At 51.5% G+C, this 19,580-nt stretch overlaps 1 protein-coding gene across 5 annotated transcripts in view; it reads right to left on the bottom strand.

The window, feature by feature from the left end:
• The window catches only part of ASTN2 (astrotactin 2), a 360,791-nt gene that overhangs the window by 181,240 nt on the left and 159,971 nt on the right, over positions 1–19,580 (bottom strand). The window lies entirely within an intron of this gene.

Below are 19,580 nucleotides of genomic sequence, written 5' to 3'. Positions count from 1 at the left end.
GAGGCAGAATCCATGCTGGCTCCGCCAAAGCTTGGGGCTGGGCTGTGGGACTGAGTCTGATGTGCTTAGAACAGAAGATCCCAGACCCAAATCCTGAGAGATAAGACGACAGGGAATTGCACTCCTCCAGCTGAGCATCTGCTGATGCCAGTGGCATTTTTCTGGAGCGGGTGTGCAGCCTGTGCAGGGCCAAGACCTGACTGATGCTGGGGCAGAAGTGGCCAGACCAACACTGCCCCAGGAGTCAGAGATGCCGAGGATAGGGTTCACCCATCCCAAGGTAACCCGAAATACATATAGGACTGGTCACTCTGGGCTCCTCCAAACTCACCAGGGGTGATTGGCTCACTTTGGGGATGATCCCTCTGCCCGAAGGTGATTAAGGACTGCAGCAAGAGCTGATCAGTGACCTGAGCTCTACGGGCCAGATCTCTGCTGATCAGAAAAGGTGGCTTGAGGGACTAGCTTAGATACAGATCTAGGGATGATCTAAGCTGCTCCTAAATGCAGTCAAAACAGTCCCAGCCTACGGCCCTTGGAACCAGTTGCAACAGATGCCGGGGAGAGAAGAAGGAGCCTGTCATTTGCCTTCCTGTGGAAAGGCCTCGAGTTTACCTGTACCATTCAATAGCTAAAACACCATCTGGAAGACAGACAGAAAGCCTCAATTACAGAAAGAACTCCTTGCACTTTGTGCTATCTTAGACACCACACATCTACTGTGAGACACAAACCTGTAAGATGTCAAAATCACAGTGCCCACAAGAGGATTCACTGCCCTTGCTGTGCTGTCCTGTTTTGCAGCTTCTTGACATTGTAGCTACCCTAGTTTAGATCTGCCAAGCAGGGCTCTCAGTGGGGCGTGTGGGTGGAAATGCAGTGGGTTGAGTGGACTCCCCAGGTTGCTCACTAGTCCCAGGCTCAGGTTTCCAAAGGAGACATCACTTTGGAATATCTACCTGCTTATTTTGTTGGATTATTTTTTTTATTCACAAGTCTACCCCCTCTCAACAACATCCCATGACCCGAAGCACCTCTGAAGAACAGACGATGGCATTAAACCAACAGCAGCACTGTGCTTACACACAAACACACCCTGATTCTGAAGTTTAACCCAGAGCTCCTCCAGCCTCTCTCCGATAGCAAGCATCCCAGAGCAGCCATCCTCCCTTTACCTGTAAACCTTTGTGCTATTCCATTATTAAGCAGAACATAAAGAATATATGCATTCATTAATGGCAGAAGAGATTACACCTCCCGGCAGATTCTTCCCTGAGATCAATTACAGGCACTAAGTGTCCCCCATCAAAGGCGTTTAGAATTGCTGCACTATGGCAGAGGTTGCAAGGGATGTATCGGGGGCAGCGATGGCAGCTGCAGGCAGGTGAGCACGGGATGGGAGCATCCCTCCCCTTGGGCCAGCCAGATCTCAGCCATCAGATTCCTTTCAGTTGCCAGTGTCACAGTGAAGGATATTCAGTTTGAACTGCAATTCACAGCCGTGCGGGATGTGGTCGTCACTATTCCTGCCTGATTAGACCTGTCAAAACCTATCGGGGGAAGCTTGCCTGGGAACCCGCTCTCTGGCTGCACATTTAGCAACAGGAGATTGATGACAGGAGAAAAGGAGGAGTGGGAAAAAGAAAAGACAAGAAGAACATTTGCACACTGCAGGACCACCCTCCTTCTCCTGCCCATCACATTTCACTCGCCACCTTTATTTTAGTGTCTATCTTAATTAAAAAGACTAAATGGAAAGGCTTCCACGCTAATCCGAGGGGGGCCAAGGAGGATGCCCAGAATAATTTGCTTCCTCTGAAAGGCACCAGAGACAGACGTACAGAGACGTGTCCCTGCATGGTCCCACCACGAACCCCACACACCACCTCTGCCAGGGCGGGGAGCAATGGGTGAGGATCTTCTGGTGGGTGCCAGGAGCATCGCGTGGGCTCTCGGAGGAGGCGGGGGGGGGGCGAGGGAGGGCTGAGCCCACCCTGACACCCCCGGCAGCGTGCACCCCGCTCCCCTTCACGGGGTGACCCCGCCGCCTGACTCGCTTCACACCGCAGCCCTGCAGAGAGCAACGCCAACCCGACGCCACGACCAAGGAGAGATGAGGGTTACCCAAAGCCTCTCAGACAAACGCTCTCCCAAAACACAGGCCAAGACCTCTCTTTGATTACACACACGAGGGCCAAAATACTGATTTTTCAGCCCATAAGCAAGCCTCTGCGAATGCGACCCTCAGAAAAAGTGTCAAGTAGGAGGTTTTTGGGGGTAGAGCTCATCGGAGAGGCAAACCTGTGGATTTATAAGCAAGAAAACAGTAGGTTGTTGTATTTTTACCATTTCACCCACACAGGCTTCTCCGTACATATTTGCAAAACGTGGGGATTATAGCAAAGACTGAACTTAACTGGTTTCTCCGAGTTTTTCTCTTGATGGAAGGAGCACCACAAAGCTGAAACGCTGCCCAATCACTGGCCCGAGGGCAATGAACTTGCTTTCAGCATTTGGTCTAATTCACATTAGAAGACTCAAATTTGACTTCAGCAATATTCACCTTTATATATCCAAACTTAAACTCAGTTTAAGGAAATGAAGATGACCTCAAAACTCCCGAGGGGCTGCTCTGCCACCAGAGATGAGGAGAGAGCATCATCGGGACTAAAGCCCCGAGCGGGAGCTGGCATTTTGGATCGGCTGCAGATTCGGATGGTGAATTACCACACGACCGCGGGCAACTCACAGGATGTGTCAACGCTCCAGACTCCTCATCTGTAAAACGGGGACAACAAAAGCTACCTACCTCCCACCATGCCGTGCAGTTAATTAATGCTCCTTTGAGTTGTGAAGATGAAAAGCTGCATATAACTGCAAAATAGTGGTTTAATATTATTATGAATGAAGCTTCCACTTGTTCCATCAGAGTGCACCTTAAAGCGGTGCTACTGTAGCCACTGTGAATTGCTCCCAGCAGCTGAACTACCAGGGCATTCGCAGGAGTTTGACTGTAGACTTGCAAAAGTCAACTTTGAACATGTTGGGGAAGAAGAAAGAGAGGGAGAACAAACAAATAGAAATACCACCACATTTTGTGCCCACCCTCCCTGGGGCTGGAATAAAACAAACCAGAGACAACAACAGCACCTCTTTACCTCCCATTCTTGCCTGTGTTTCACCTTCACAGGCTGCCGTAGCCCTGCATGCATAACATCAGGACAGAGAGTACTAAAAGGGCACTTCAACAGCAAATTCAGATCACGTGGCCACTTTAGGAAGGGATTAATGTATCGTCTCTATTTGACAGGTGGGAGAAATGTAGCATAATACACCGAAGTTGCCCACAGCAAGCTGGGGACAGAACAACATGCCTGAGCCACTCAGAGGTACGGCCAGACCCCCCGCTCCAGCTGGGGCAACGCCAGCTGTGCCCAGCTGTTGGCACCACCCAAACCGCATCCCCTGTCCTCCCAGGTGCGCTGGCAGCAGGGACCACAGGAGCAGCCCCGGGGGCTCTCCAACCCTGCAAGATATGGGAGATATTGGAAGCAAAGCTGAGCCTGGGAAGAAGGGAGGGATGGGGGGAAGGTGTTTTCAAGATATGATAATGCTTCTCACTGTCCTATTCTGTCTGTTAAGTGTTGTTGTTAGTGTCTCTATTAAACTTATGCTATTTTAAAATCCCCCTAATGAGTCTGTCTTTTGCCCATGACCATCCCTCCCTGTACTATCTCAAACGCCAAGCCTTTGCTTATTTTCTCCTTCTCAGCGCTGGGGGGCAAGGAGGGAGTGAGGGGCTGTGTGGTGCTCAGTTGCCCTCCGAGCTGAAACCACGATACCCTGCCACAAGCATCAAGTCCAGTGGAGCAGGTCTAGAGTTCCCAGTACCAACCACAACCCCTGAGCCGTGCACAGGCTCAGTCCCTCCCCTGCCTCGGACGGTTCTGAGTTGGTAACAGCAGACAAGCACACAGCAGAAGGAAGTTCAGTTCCTGGCTCAATTACTTCAGGCAAGTCACCTTTTTGTACCTGCATTTCCCATATTATTAAACAGAGGGCCAACGTTATTTCCTTTGCTCCACCTCGCTCCTCGTTAGCCTGCATCTCACCGAGCCAGAAGCTCTTTTGATTCCTGTGCAGCACCTGGCACCCTGCCTTCCTGACCCCACAGCCAGCCTCTCCGTGCCCTGGCAATGCAACCCCAACCCGGCGGAGCAGCTTGCAGCTCTCCATCCCCCCAGCATCGCTGCTCCCCCTCTCCAGGCCACCTCCACCGTGCCTGGCTGAAGGACTCGGATCCCTGCAGCGCACGGTGGCCACACCACTCCCGATAGGTACCTTTTATGTTTAATTCAAAGGCTAGTTTAGTTAATCTATTTTTTAATAATTCATCCCTTCCATCTTAATTTTGGTAGTTGTTGAAAATCCCTAATAAAACATTTAGGAGCTCTTTTACTGAAGCAATGGCATGATTTACTTGATGGAATCCAGTCTTTGATGTCCTGTCTTAATTCACTCCCTCCCACCGTGCCTCAAGCCCGTTTATCGCTGCGCCGGAGGTAAGAGGTGCTTGTCGAATTTTGTAGCACTTAGACGCTTGGTCAGCGTTAATAATTCAGCTGCCCCGCACGGCTTGGACAAATCATGTAGCACACCAGCCTCTTCCCTTTTATCGACGGCCCCCCCTGCCACCGCGGATCCGGGCACCGGCCAGGAGCGCTGCGGAGGGACCAGGCGGAGCATCCTGATCAAGGTGGGTCAGAAGCGTGAGCAAAACATCGCAGGTGCCAACTATGTTGTTGAAAGAATATACACCCTTTTACAACGCTTATATTTCATTCTATACTGCCAGAATGGAGAAACATGCTGGGTTTTTGCATCCGTAATTGGGAAAGAACAGATGGTAGAGGCACAGTTGGAAGTAATACAGCCATTAAAATAATCTATACGGCTTGTAATTCTTCGACATGTGAGAAAGAGGAGGGCCTGCCTTTGCCTGAGTGCCCATCCGGGCTGCAATACGGGTGGGAACAGGTTTTTTGCAGTTGCTGGGATATTGAGGTGTTTTGGTGGGTTTTACCATTTCCCTTTTCCCGGGATTCTCCTCTTGAAGCAATGTGAGGAGCCGACAGCTGAGCCAGAGCTGCTTCCACTGGGTATTTATTTGACTCCTGCATGCCATGTGGGGCACATTTCCCCCCCACATCACCCAGTTAAAGCAACTGCTAGCTTTACATCTATCTTAATGATATAAAAAGAGCAACAGAAAGTCCCAAGCACTTCAGGCAGGTAGGGGTGTGTCTGTAGTTAATTTAAATTTCAAATTGGGGTGATGGGAGAAAGAATTATGCAAAAAACCTCCCACTGATTCATGAAAATTGAAACTTCTTAGGGGAATGCACATGCTTTGCCATCACCTTGATCACTTACAAATCTTGAGAGCAAAAAAATGGAAAATAGGAGTAAGAAAATCACCCAGAAAAGCCCAGACATTTTAGGCAATATATGGAAATTTATGTCATTGCTCTGCATGATTTTTAGGCCATGGTTTCAAAGAGCTCTACACCCTCCAAACACCACATTGTTTGGTACCTCTTGATGGGTGAGGGTTTTTCACTGGGATTTGGTTACTGCTCTGTCTCAGTTTGTTTTTCCACACAGACATACTATAGAAAAGGTCCTACTTCAATGTAAAATGGAAAAAATGTCCAAAATCTCAAAAAAGCATATTGGAAGGAGATCCTTTCCCACTCAAACCCAGAGGCCAGCATCCCCATCCTGATTTACGGAGGGGAGAAGGAAAGGGAATTGCAGCAGCATCCCCTGGCCAGGAACCCATGCACCCCAGGTCCCTTGGGCACCGTGCTTCCCACGAACACCTCCCTGGGCTGGACACAGTGATTTTCTCAGACAGAAACCTCTCAGTTGGGCTTAAAATCTTCACTGTGATCACACAAACAAGCACCTCTCCGAATCCTTACCCTCCACCCCAAACACACAAGAGCCAGCAGGATGTTACCTTGACAGCTGGCTTTGCTTTACAGAGCTGTAAATATATTTTTTAATAGGCTGGCGGCAAGAAAGACGTATTTTCAGGCTTGAAAACATCCAAAATTAAGTGTGATTCATTTCAAAAGGGGCAAAGGGGTGGAGGAAAGGGGAATGCAAGCCTAAAACCCGCAGAATATAAAAGCCTTGAAAGAAACTGCCAAAAGCCCCTGCATAGCTGCCTTCTGGCTCTCGGAAAGAGATGAAAAACCTGAGCAGCCTCAGGCTGAAGCAGACGTCACGGAGGCCACCCTGGGCCATGCTCATGCTCAGATAAGACTCTCTTATTACTATTTTCCCAGAGACAACCCAGCCTTTGCCAACACCTAGCTCTGCCCTGCTCCTCGCACCACCCAGCTCCAGGGGTTCAGCTGAGCGAGGAGGCGCGAGGTGCCGGTGCCTGGGGTGACCGGGGGCTCCGCGCCTCTGCACGGCCCCCGGGGACCTCAGGGGCTCCCGCCATCAACATCAGCAGCTCATCCTCCTTCAGCATCTCATCCTCCTTCGTGTGCCAGAGCATTAAGCCTGACACGCCTTCGTTAGCCCCGGCACAGCTCTCCGACACCTAATTTGACTAACCCTTTAGTGACTAATTTAATTATCTCGGCCCACAAACTGACAGACAGCTGTTAAAAATGGTTATTGCATTATTAATACGCTCCAGTAATTTCCCATTAAAACTATACTGTTAATAATTTTTTCCCTGTATTTCTTCCCTCTTAATTAGTCTATTTAAAACTTTGAAGGAATATTCTCTTTATGGTAAATGGGAGCGTCGAGCAAATTACATTTTTGATTGAATACTTCTGTGATAGGCCAGCAAATAAGACCGTTGAGTTGTTAATTATTGTCAGAGTTTCACACGATGCCTGCTAATGAGGCAGTCAATCTTCTCTGCCATTCCTAGAATATTAATGGAAGCCGTTGGTATTGATTTTGTCACCGGGGGAAGTCAGGAACGCCTCCTTTTCGGGTGGCCCCAGGGAGGGCAGGGGGGGCTCTGCACTGGGAGAGGACACAGAATGGGCCAGAGACCTTTGGGATGGGCTGAGCCAAGGAGGGCTTGGAGCTGGTTGAAGCTCGGGAAGCTCTTGGGTGTGTCAATGGCATCTTGCAGAGCTCAGGGACCCGGTGGGGGAGCTGGCACATCCCCACAGGGTCACCCCACAGACAGGCGTGGATGCACAACAGCCCGGAGAGGCAGAGGGGGGGGTGTCACACTGGTCCCCGTCCCCTCCCTCTGTGTGTACCTGTTGACTATGAAGTGTATCAGATTCACCCCTTATCTTTCGGTGATAAGGGAATTTGTACTAGTTTTCTTAAGGAAAGGGAAATACCTGATCTGTCTGGACTTCAACAGATAACTTTAGATAGAGTGATGCAGGGAAATTATTAGCAAAGCAAGCGTGGATAAGGACTGACATGGAACTGCGAGGTGGCTTAGACACCGTACAAAAGCAGACTTTGAGTTGTGCTGGAAGATGTAACAGGGAGCTTTCAGCACCGTTTCTCAAGCCTTTTGGGGATTGATCATATTTGATACTTGCACTAGTGCTCTCATCAGAGGATGGAGGAGTTTGGCAGCAAAGTCTGCCACTGGCAAAGTCACAGACCTTGAATATTCTTCTCACCCAGGCTCCCATTGCCCAGCCCAGAGAGCAAGAGCAAGTCTTGTGCAATCCCCAATGCCAAAGCCATCTCCCTGCAAGCAGTGTCTTGGCCAAGCCAGAGGTAATCTTACTTTAAAAAGTCCTGATTTTCTAACAGGGGAACCAAGACAGAGGCAGGCAGCAGCCACCCAGGAGGTCTGGAGCTCTGTCACCAACGTCCCAGCTCTGTTAATGCCATCTCCCCTGGGCAGGCAGGGACCTGCGCTTCCTTGAGTGAGAGGCTGAATGCACATACATAAAATTAAAAGATGCCACATGGATCCCTGCTTCAGCCCCCCAAAACAAGGACGAGCACACACAGAAGCAGTTCCACGTGAGCCATGGAGGCTGTTCAAGTGCGACAGGCGTGTCCTCCTCTGCCTTCTGCGGCCACATCATCTCCTGCAAGAAATCGCAGCCCTTCCCAGAGCAGCAGCATTTCTACCGCTGCAGGTAAAAAAATCCCTCGCTGCGAGACACGGGGCAAAGACTCCGGCAGGCTGCGTGGTGGAGCAGCATCGGGGCTGCAGCAGAGGTTGTGGGTCTGGCTTCGCCGGGACTCTGTGGCACCAAGTCAGAGCAGGGACGTGGATTTCTTAAATAGGTCGCCCAGCACTTGGCGCTGGGGTTTATTTCTGCAGCTTTGCTCTGAGGAAGCGCCTGTGTGGGCGCCTGACCCAGAGACCAACAGGATCAATGCTGCACAGAGACGCCGTGCTGGTCCTGCAAACCAGCTCAGCTCCCTCTAAACCGTTCGAGTCTTCCCGGCCCGAACCTCCCCCACAGTCCCACTCCCACTGGGAAAGCCAGGAGAGACCAAATGAATGTTGCAAAGCTCAGAAAACCCGTTAGAGCAGGCGTCGTGCCGACATAGGTCAGACTGTCACAGCGGCCGCGGAGAAGCCAGAGCTTAGGGACTTCAGCTACAGCTACTCCAGTTGGGCTTTGCACACCCAAACCCACACACTCCCCAAAAATGAGATTATTTTGGGCTGTTCTGGGAACACCCTCCATCTGCCTGACCAGGTGCCGCAGGGGAAGGTTGGGGCGGGGGGGGTTGGAGCATCTGGGGAGGGGTTTGGAGCATCTGTAGGGATGCTCCCAAAGCTCTGCATGCCCTGTCAGCCTCAGCTGCACAGCTGGAACGACACCAAGAGACAGGGACAGACGGACAACATCCGTGCTGGAAGCGGTGGTGGGGTCGGGACCACCATCCCCACAGCAGAGGGACAGCAAAGCTGCTGCTGCCTCCCCACCTCTGCCTGCAACCTGAGCACACACGGTGCTGCCAAAAGACTGGGGAGCCAGATGTTTAGCAGGAAATCCTTTCATGCTCCCTTAAATCCCTGCAGAGCCCCAGCTCTGAATCCAAAAGGCACACAACAACCAGGGCTTCCCCCTGCACCACTCGCCCCATTTTCACTCAATCCCACCGGTTTCTTGGCCCCTTTCGAGGCCGGGCGAGGGGATGACAGGGATTTCTGTGGTTTCTTTTCCACCCTGGAGCCAGGCAGCAGATTAGCACGGCTGCTCCCCAAACACAGGCAGTGTCCCCTCGATCCAGTCACTCCTGCTGCTTCCAAGCCCATCTGCTGCCCACCTGTGCTTCATACGTGAGCCAGGCACTATTTTTACTGCAATGAAGTTTTTCAGACTAAAAGCTCCTTTTTTTTTTTTTTTCCTTTTAATAAACCAGGATTCAATAAAAGAAGAGGTTTCCATTATAATTAATTGCCTGTGATGCAGCATATCCTGGTTTTACTGGGAAAAGGGGAGTCTGTATCTCTCCCTGAGCTCCAAAAGTGCCATGAAAAGCCCTACAGGTCAATGGCAGCCACACTTGACTCTGACCCTCCTCTATCAAGATCACGTATCAGCTATGCTTGGGTACAAATTCTGGCTTTCATCCCCCCAAAAAAGCATGTCATCGCCCTGGTCTGACAACAGGTCAAGCTAACACAAACCCACGAGGGCCCCTTCACCTGCACCCAGCACCCACCAACCAGGAGGGCGGGAAGGGCAAGCTCAGGTTGGCCTATGGTCACATCAGCGAGCGATGATCTGCTCCTACCTTAAATCCCTGAGAAGCTCCTGTAAGGGAAAAAAGCAGCAGCCAGGTCTCCTAACACACCTAGAACTGGCTTCTTGGCCCAAATAAGCCGAGTTCCACACCCTGCCTCCCCCAGGTCTCCTTTCCCGCAGGGAGATACAGGATGATAACCAGAGCCATCAATAGCTCCCTGCAGGAACTGGGAATGTGAGCTGCCTATGCAGGAATAACTGAGGTGATGGATATCCCAGAGTAGTCAATCCATAATAAACAGTCCTGGCTTACAGTGAGGCCCATCCCAACTACCCGGAGAGGGTCTAAGAGAGCTCATTTTAGCTGTCAGTAAAACAACAGTTAATGTCCTTTGGAACCAAAGAGAAGCCAACTACCAGCTTACAGGTAAAATGCCACCACCAAGACTGGCTGGGGGCAGGAGGCAAGCAGAAACCCACGGCTTCCCTGAAGGAAGGCATTGCCAGGGAACACGAGGAGGAAATCGGGTACCACCACTGAACACTCAGCTGCTCCGGGTAACCAGCCTCGGTGCTATGGAGCTGAAAGGGCGGGTTCAAAATAAGGGCAGGCTTGGAGTTAATAAATGGTTAATGGCAGAATACGGGCTGTCAGCAGGGGCACACATAGAATAAAGGGGGGGGGGGGGGGGGGTGGCTGAGATCAAGAGCCTCGTGGTGGGTTAACCCCATCTGTTCCCACAGGGTTTTCAGGGCATCCCCCCAGGGAGGAAGCGCAGAATAGCTGCCGCACAGCGTTTACTCAGGTGGACGAGCCCTAACACACGCCAGGGACCTGTTACACATATGGATCCCGTCTGGTATGGCTGGTTATAAGCAACACATTCACCCCTTGGACACGATCGGTCAAGGAGCCCTTTATTAAACCACCCACAACTTTGTCATTAAACCTTTATAAACTACGCAGCTATGGCACCCACCTGGGTCCAAATCCAGAGGACCCACATTTCAGAGCCAACACCTACAGCCCTGGCCCACTGATGTTTGATACGCACAGATTTAAAAAAAAAAAAAAAAAAAAAAAAAACAGGAAATGTGGACTGAACTGAATAAAGAAACTTCTCACTGCAAAAGCTCAGTGCATATTTACACAGTACCCTGCCTTAATTCTCAGCTTCTTCATTTATGTCATTTTAAGCCCTCTGCAGTAGCAGGGAAGTATTAGCCGGTGTTTAATTGTGTGCTGCTGGGTTCAGCGCAGCCCCTGATGAGCTGCTGCTGGGAGAGAGCCCCGTGGCAGGGCAGGGCTGGGGTGGACGTGGCGAGGCCGTGACAGGGGGACAGCCCACGGCAGAGCCACCAGCCAGGAGGGTGAGCAGCAGCGGGGACACTACCCCGGCCTGAGCCACTTGTGCCTTATGTATAAGGTGACGCAACATCAGCCGGCACTGCATGACCTGGCTATGGGCTGCCTGGGACAACCCCCCCACGTGCAACTCCTGTTTGCAGGAGACATGAATACGTTCTCCTCCAAAACCCAAACGTGCCCTAGACGCAGCGTGGGGGCTCCTCGCCCCGCACCGGCCTCCCCCCCTCAAAGCCCGCTCAACACCAGCCGCCTTCGCTTCCCCTGGCAGAGCAGAACCATGCGTTAGGTAAATGATGTACAGACCGTGTGGTCCACCGGCACCCTCAGCCCCATCCCTCCCTCCCAGCACGTCCTTCCCTGCCCGCCCTCCGGCCGTGGCCAGGGCTGCTCAGCCCCACCAGAGCCCCGAGCGCGGCGCAGCCGGCGGGTCCCTAACTGCACCCATCTGCGTTATGATAAAAGGCGCTTGGTTGCAGCCAACAGCACCTCATTATATCAAAAACACTGCAGGAAACGTCTCGGGCTGAATTGATTATGGCACAGTAATTCTTCAGGCAGTAAAAGCAGGGCAATTCCCAAGACGGGATTATTTTTTTGCAAGGCTTCACCTAATTTTCTCGATTGTTTTTTTTCCTCCTTGCTCACTCCCCAGGCCTCTTTCCAAACCTCTCCAGCTTTGCACTGCTCTTTGATTTAGTCCCTCAAAACAATATACAGCTTAATAGACTCTAGCATAGTGCCCAGAAAAGCACCACCACACACTAGGCCTCCGGGTTTTAAACATGTAGCAGCAGGAAAAAATCAAGAAAGCTTTTGTTTCTCCACTCTTCAGCCAGCAGCCTGATTTGGGAAGACCAGAAAAAGACCTAGCTGGTACTTAGAAATATTTAAATCAGAAAAGGAGAAGCTGAGTAAACAGCAAACAAACAGGCAAAAAGCAGCGATGATATAAAACCTGGGCAGAGCAGTGGCAAAGGGCAGATGATTTGCAGCTGCAGCATAGTCCAGTCTGGCTGTGGAAAAGCACGGAAAGATTTTCCGAGCCGATGAGCGATGCCAGACAGGATACACTGTCCCCTGTCCTGTGCAATGCTGACGCTGTCTCTAAACCACGCACTGAGCTTTTTGGTGCTTCTAACCCCACTTTCTAACTTTTGTTCCTTTGCCTGGCGTCCAGGGAGAGCCTGCAGAGCACCTCTGCTGCATCTGGAAACTGCATGGAATGAGAAGGACCAGCACGGCATGAGTAAAGCTACTCTGAGCTGCCTGGAAAGTGCTGTGCCCATGCCTCCCTCGACTGCCCCAATGCCAGCAGGAGGAACGGAGGGCATTTTGCTCTAATAAATCACTCCGAGAGCTGGGGTGACACCCCAGAGCGGAGCAAACCCCTCGGGACAGCAGCTGCAGTGGTGGGGCACTGTACTGAGTCCACCATAGCCGACGGCAGCATCACCCCAGTCCTGGCTGCTCAGGAGCAGAAGCCAAAACTAATTAACTTCATTTGTCTTTGGAAAGCGTTAGCCATCCCAGTTTTCTGCCCGCGCTGCGGGGTTCGGCAGCCGCGCTGCCTGCACGGTCACTGCCTGCAGCAGGGTGAAAGCTGAATGGGAGCTTTCCCCCCCAGTTTTGTCTGGATTGCAGAGACGCCTTCCCTTGTCCCTCCAGGGGGAAAACTATGTTCCTCTGCAGCAACACGTGCATCCCCCCTTCCTTTCAGTAATCAAAAAACACCTGTAAAAATAATCCTAGGGGTGCATCTTCTCCAAGAGTCCTTTCCAAGCCTGCAAGAGACAGTGTCTTCTCATGGTGCCCTTAAAGCAGAAGGACAAAGCTCCCCTGTTCACATCCACCTCTGTTCCCACCATCTTCACCGAGACAATTTCTCCTCCCTGCACCAGCTATGGAGCCCGTCGCAGGTCCCTGGCGCACACCCGGGAATGTTTCAGCTCGGCTGAATTTTACGAGTTTTGTCCTCTGGATGAAGTGATCCAACAGTAGTTACGGGAGATAAAACTGAGAAAGGAGGAGCAGACGCGGTCCTACATTGGGCAAGTTTAAGGGCAACCGAAATCTCAGCAGAACTGGTTGGTGGGTGGTGCCAGCTCTTTCTACTAAGTTGCATTAAGAAATAGCTGAAGAAAAGGTATTAACCTTTTCCCAATGTCACTGCCCCACCCAGGACTGTATCCCCCAGTGACACAGCTAAGCCAAAGCACAGCTGCACATCCAGACTGGACCAGAGCCATCGTCCCAGCCCGTCCTGGAGCATCTCGGGGACTTAATGACAAAATTGCTGAGGACAGCCCTGGGAGAGAGGGCAGCGATTCAGAGCATCCTTCCCCAGGTGCCCAGGAAATCCTGTCCCTCCTGCCGCTGCCACTGTCCTTGTTCCTCCGCTGTCCCTCTCCTGTCCCCAACGACCCACAAGTGCAGCTCCCAGCCCCAGCCCGTCAGCTGGGCAGCCCCACACTCTGGGCTGGCACTGGGTTAGGGCAACGTGGGTCGGCTTGCTCTGAAATGGGAGAGGGCACAGCTGACCCCAAATATTCTGCGCTTGCTGGGGCTCAAGTCCCTGTGCTACAAAACGGCCCCGCAGTGCTGTGTCCATCCCCAGCGGCCTCACTCTTTCCAAAAAACACCTCAGCTCCCTCCCCAGCACAGGAGGAAGAAGAGGAAGAGGAGGAGAGGAGAGGTTCCCTGTCCCCAGCCTGGCGCAGGTCCCCCCTGGCCCAGCACCGTGGTGCCACGCAGCCAGCCCTGTCTGGGCCAGGGGATGAGCTGTCTGGTCCCTCTCCTGCCTGTGGACTTTCCAGGCAGGAGATGCACACAAAGGCAAAGGTAATAAAACTCAAATAGGGGGAAAAAGTAATTCAGGAAAAATAGTACAGACAGGCTGGATAAACAGAGAGGCCATGGGGCTGCACTTTAAACAGGCAGCTACAAAGCACGCTCCGGCCGATGTTCAACAGAAAGCAAAGGCAGGGATGTGAAAATAAATAACACCATCAAACAAAGACCGGAGAACTCCTCTCACTGAAGAACCCCACGGCCTGATTTCGCCGCTTTGCATCACCCTCTTGTGAAGCACGCACACCAGCACGGTGCTGTAGATCCCCTGCCTCCCCCTCCAAACCAGCTGCTTGTCCCAGCGCTGGCAGGACCCTGCTCCAGGCTGTTGGACGGACAGACACAGCTCCAGCAGCAGATCTGGTGTAAGGGGCAGATACGGACTCCAATGCCAAATCCTGCTCTGTGCTGGGAGATCCCAGACACATTAGAAGGAATAATTCTGGGTGTGAGACGGCATTTGCATATTTGGCGGGTGTTGGGATTTTTTTTAATTGTTTCAATAAATATATAAACAAAATCTGTTCGCTCGTTGGGTTGGTTTTCCCTCCTGGGCTCTGCGGCACCACGGATGAGAAAAACAGCAATCACTCAGCTGCCAAACTTGTAGCTGTTTCTGATGTTCCCTACGATGGATTTGCCTACGAGTCAGGTCCCAATTTACATCCACTATCCCTAAGAGGTTTGATCATTTTCTTTGCCATTTTACGGCCCAGCATCAAGACCTCAAAAATGCAGCAGGTTTGCACACAGGACCAAAGCACAGAGAGAGTGAAAATCAGCATTACCATAGCAGGGATTATTAAAACCCCCAAAGAGGGAGGCTGAAATGTCCCTTGGATTCTGGGCATGAAAAATCACTCACAGCTGGAGATGGACTGGGAAGAGACAGGACAGGCTGAGGGCAGTGAGGTCCCTGCGCTGTCCCAGAGGTGCTGAGTGACCCACGTTTCAATTCTGACCTACCCTAGGTACTTCCCGAGCAAGCTCAACTCAAGTTTTTGGTTTTGTTTTGTTTTTTTTTTTTATTTTATTTTTCTCTGCCCCTACTTCCCCATCACATCACACCTGTAATTCCTCTCTCATTTTGCTGCTTGCATCCTTTGGTGGCTGCCACAAGGTTACATCTCCATTTAGTCACCCTGTAGCCAAGTGAGATGTACCTGACTCTACTAACCTGCTCTCATAAATCAAAACGAGAGGCAGGGAGCAGCAAAAACCCCAGTAAACAGCCAGGACGATGCTAAGTTGACAGATGCAGGGCAGGGGCTGGTAGCTGCCTCTATGTAAAGCATCTCTCCTTTCCCTCCAGAGGACGAGGCCAAAGGCTGCCTTTATCCCGGTGTTAAGCACTGTAAGCTGCTTCTCCACCACTTTTTGCGAGATGACGGTGTGTTGGGGTGATAAGAAGCCCAGGCCAGAACAGCAGGGACGTTATCTGTGGGGATGACAGTGTCTCTGTGATGTGCACGGCAATGAATCGCCCTCTTTGCAGAAATGAGTAAGTTGTGCCTGGTGATGCAATGATCAATTTGCTCCATCATGTGAAGCCATCCATTCATCACAGGCACTGACTGCCAGCTCCCTGTGGCCTCCTTATTGGCACCAACGGAGCGAGAGGCTCTGCAGGCAGCTCACCAGGTCCCCGCTGAGGAACAGCCCAAAAAAGGGACTTCCCCTGTCCCTCGACCTCCTGGCTGAGGGTCCCTCCAGCATCGAGAATCCAGGAGTCACAGCCCACTGTTCCAGAAAGGCAAGAGAAAGAAAATGGGGAAAAAAAGACCAAGTTCCCACGGCACCTCCTGCACCAAATGACAAGAAGAGCTGGCAGGGTGCCCTGTGCCTGCCTGTACCCCACCAGCATGCTGCCCACGGGGACCAGTCCAGCCCACCTCCTGAGCCTCAGTGATGCTCCCCTGCAGCAGCACCCATTTCCCTGCACCCCTGCAGATAAGGCACAAGGGGAAGGCACAGGGCAGATGAGCTCTGCTGTGATGGTGTGGCCACAGCAAAGCTGATTCCCCCTCTCGTAGACCAGATTAGCTTCATCTTTATTATCAACTTCGCTCTTCATCCTCCTCTGCTCCCAGGGAACCTCACACCACAGTCCTAGGCACCAACTTGCAAAACCATGAGTGGCTAAATCATAGTAAAACCCCTGCAAAACATCACTCCAAAACCCCTGTAAGGCTGGGTCAGAGGTAGTGTCGCAAGGGCACGGCAGGGCTGAGCTGGGGAAAGCCACAGGCCCGGAGCAAAGGCCCAGCTCCTGTCCTCAACACGAGATGGGATGCATGTGGATGCAGAGATAGGGAGCAGAGCTCTCTGCTGCTGAGAGAACTGCAAATAAAATAACAAACAAATAAAAAAAAAAAATCCAGTTGACTGTACTTTGGCAAAGAATGCAGAGAGCAAAGGGGCTCACTTGGGAGCAAAACGAAGATGAATCGACAGCGAGTTCAAGAGAATTCATTCTGCTGCTGAACACTTGTCTCTCCATCAGGACATCTCAAAGGCTTGTCAAGTGAAGGCAAGCCTTTTATTTGTTTCTGTGGTTGCCATAACGATAGAGCTATATGTCATGTCAGGCGGCAGCTGAGGCTCGCACCTATGATTTATAGCCGCTCACCAGAAATTATCAACTTTTCTGCAGAGTGGGTGGCACGGTGAACCAGGACCACCAGGCGTTTGCCAGTGTCACCCTCTGTCCCCTGCATTATCTCTCCTCTTGGTCCCCTGAAGCTGGCTGTGCCCCAAGGGATGCTTTTGTTATCCCCGGCAGGGACACTCGGTGCTGATGGTGGGGGGCTGCGGGGGGCCGTGGGTGTGGGTCCTTGCCGTGAGCTGCCGATGGGGCAGAGCAGAATATGCTGCCACAATTACAGCGATTCCTGGTCCCACAGGACAAGCAGTACCTCCTAAAGGGCCAAAAAGAGATGGCGAGGTGTCCAGGGAAGGTCAGCACAAGGATTAAACACCTAACAGTAATCTGTTTAAAAAAATATAGACTACTGTGTTTAATACCAGGTTATGGGAGAAATACAAATAAGAGAGAGGGGTGGGAGCAGTGGGGAGAGGGAAACAAAGAGGGGTCTTGCAAACAGGTGAGGCAAAGTGGGACTGGGAGGTATTTCTTGTCCTGGCAGGGGATGCGTGGCTGGGACAGTCTGCCCAGCCCGGGACCTGGCCTCCAGTCCAGGCCAGAGGAGCCCCGCAGCGCTGCTGGCCAACCTCACGGGAACAAAGGCATCGCCGTTCGCGTGGCTGCCACGATCCCAGACGCGTGACCGATGTGCTCGTCGCGCGGAGGATCACACTCGGGGGTTGAGGAGGGGACGCTCAGTGTGGTTACTGATAAATTATACATATAAGTTTCATTAACTCTAAGCACTCTCGTGCTTAATTTATGACGCACAGCCCTAAAACCTCCACCACCGAGTTCTGCATGCAAAGTCCTGTCCCCACTCAAGCGCCAGCACACACAGGAGCATCCCCAGTGGGATGTTTGCACATCGACCTTTGGCTCCTGTCTGTAGGAAGTTTCTCTAATGACTCGGCTGCAGCAGCGGGAGGAGGTTTGGGCCCTTCGTTCCCATCCACCAAAGCACTGCGTACAGCTTGCTGCACCGCTCAGCGGTGAAACGCACGGAGAACAGCATCCCTCCGGAGAAGCACCAGGGAGCCAGCATTTCTCCGGAGAGCTGCTGAAAGGCAGAGCCACACCTGTCTCTTCCACAGTCTCAAGCATCTTCATAAAAACGTAAGGCCACGTTTGAACCTTTAACACTCTGAGTTGTAAAGGCTTCATCACTTGTTTTCTCCAAACCAGGCTTTCTGCAATTTCCCTCCATTAAACTCTTCAAGACAAGCGACCCCCGAGCCAAAAGGTGTCAGACTAATGAAAGGTCTGGAGGAATGCAGCATGCTTGTTATTAAAGACACAGAAGAAATACAGCACTGAGCTACCATCACAATGCTACAGGACAGCAAACAGGGCACTCAGGTGCTGAGACGCAGCCGTGTTGCAGCTGGTGTCATACAGCCCAGGATCTGCCCCTCGGCATGGGGATGAGACTGTATTAGAGCTCCAGATCTGCAGGACCACCTGTGGGAGCTGCCAGTGTGGAGGGACAGCAGTGACAGCAGCATTGCTGTGGTCCCACAGCCCGGGGAACGTGTCGTGTGTGTGTTCCCCCCCCCGTTTGAACACCTGCACAATGGACAGCACGTGTTCATCTCCAATGGTAGGTCTGACACTATGGGTCATCATCTGGATATCTGAACCACCAAAACTTTACTGCTCCCCTGAGAAGCTACCAGCACTTGTCTCAGTCCAGAGGGACAAAACAAAGAGGCTGCAAGATAAACAGCTCTCGGAGTACCTTTCTCATTGCATGAAAGCATCCAAGAATCTCAGGAGGTTCTTAGAGACAGTCCAACACGATGCTCGTGAGCACCAAACCCATCAACATCCCTGCTCACGGACTGCAGTGGACCTGAACAGCCCCAGCATGAGCTCCTCCGCACCATCGTGCTCCTCTCAGGTGCCATCACCTTGGTCTCCACCCACCCCCGGGTGCTCAGGCCCCCAGCTTGCAGCCTGATCCCCATTTGAGAAGTGTTTAAGTTCTAATGCAGAAATAATAGATAGCTTTTCAGTTTTCACTGTATCTGTGAAACCTTCCATAATTCAACATCAAATATTTATTATTACGTTTATTAAAGTTTTAATAATTTAGCATCTCCTACATGTAAGATACAAACGCCGTGAACTCACCTCCCTTATTCTACCTGGGTCACTCCAATATTTATACCTGGAATTCTCAGTTCAGGTTCCATTTACAAGGGGAGCAAACAACAGCCTCCATGCCAGAAACTGCCCTCCTCCTGCCTGGCATTCATCCATCCCAACTGAGAGTCTTCCACAAGCACCAGTGCCCTGAGACAATTACTGCACTGGAGCAGAAAGCAAGCTTCCTAGCCTCTACTTCAGCTCAGGCACTTTAAACAAAGATGTAGGGAGGCAAGAAAGAAGTAATGTCCTCCTGGCATTTTGGCTTGGAAAACGTTAACATGAAACAAGGCGACCCTTCAACTTCTCCAACAAAAAACAGTAGTCTTCTGTTGACAAGAAAAACAATGCTCCTAACAGAGCCAAACTGTGCTAGATATGTACCACCACTCTCTTTTTGCAGGAAAGAGAACAAGCACTAACTAGCAACAAAATCACACTTGGAAGTGAGGACCTCTTGGATGCCAGTCCTGGCTCTGCCACAGGTTTTGTAGGCACTTGCTCCAGCCATGGCCCTGCCAAGATGATGGGACAGAAGAATAGAAATCCACCATCCCATTGCTCTGTGAAAAGAAAAGACAGAAGGGGCTGGGGGACCTAGGATCCTGCTAGTGCCCAGGAAAATAATTCACAACACAGACAAGGATTTGCAGGTCAGGCAATGTGTGTTGAGTCTCACAGAAAGCACAGAGAAGGAAGGGAGGGAGGGATCACGGAGTCTCCCTGGCACCCAACAGTCACATGCTCATTCTTAGTTGAATGGGGGAGAGGGGAATACACACTAAATACCTTAGGAATTAAACCCTTGTAAGCCAGGAGGACAATCACCACCACCGCTCTCCTCCAAGGC

This window comes from Tyto alba, unplaced genomic scaffold, assembly GCF_018691265.1.
Source record: "Tyto alba isolate M040663 unplaced genomic scaffold, T.alba_DEE_v4.0 Super-Scaffold_11, whole genome shotgun sequence".
Lineage (NCBI taxonomy): Eukaryota > Metazoa > Chordata > Aves > Strigiformes > Tytonidae > Tyto > Tyto alba.
Note: the sequence above shows the minus strand (reverse complement) of the source record. Positions and strands in the feature narration are given on the sequence as shown.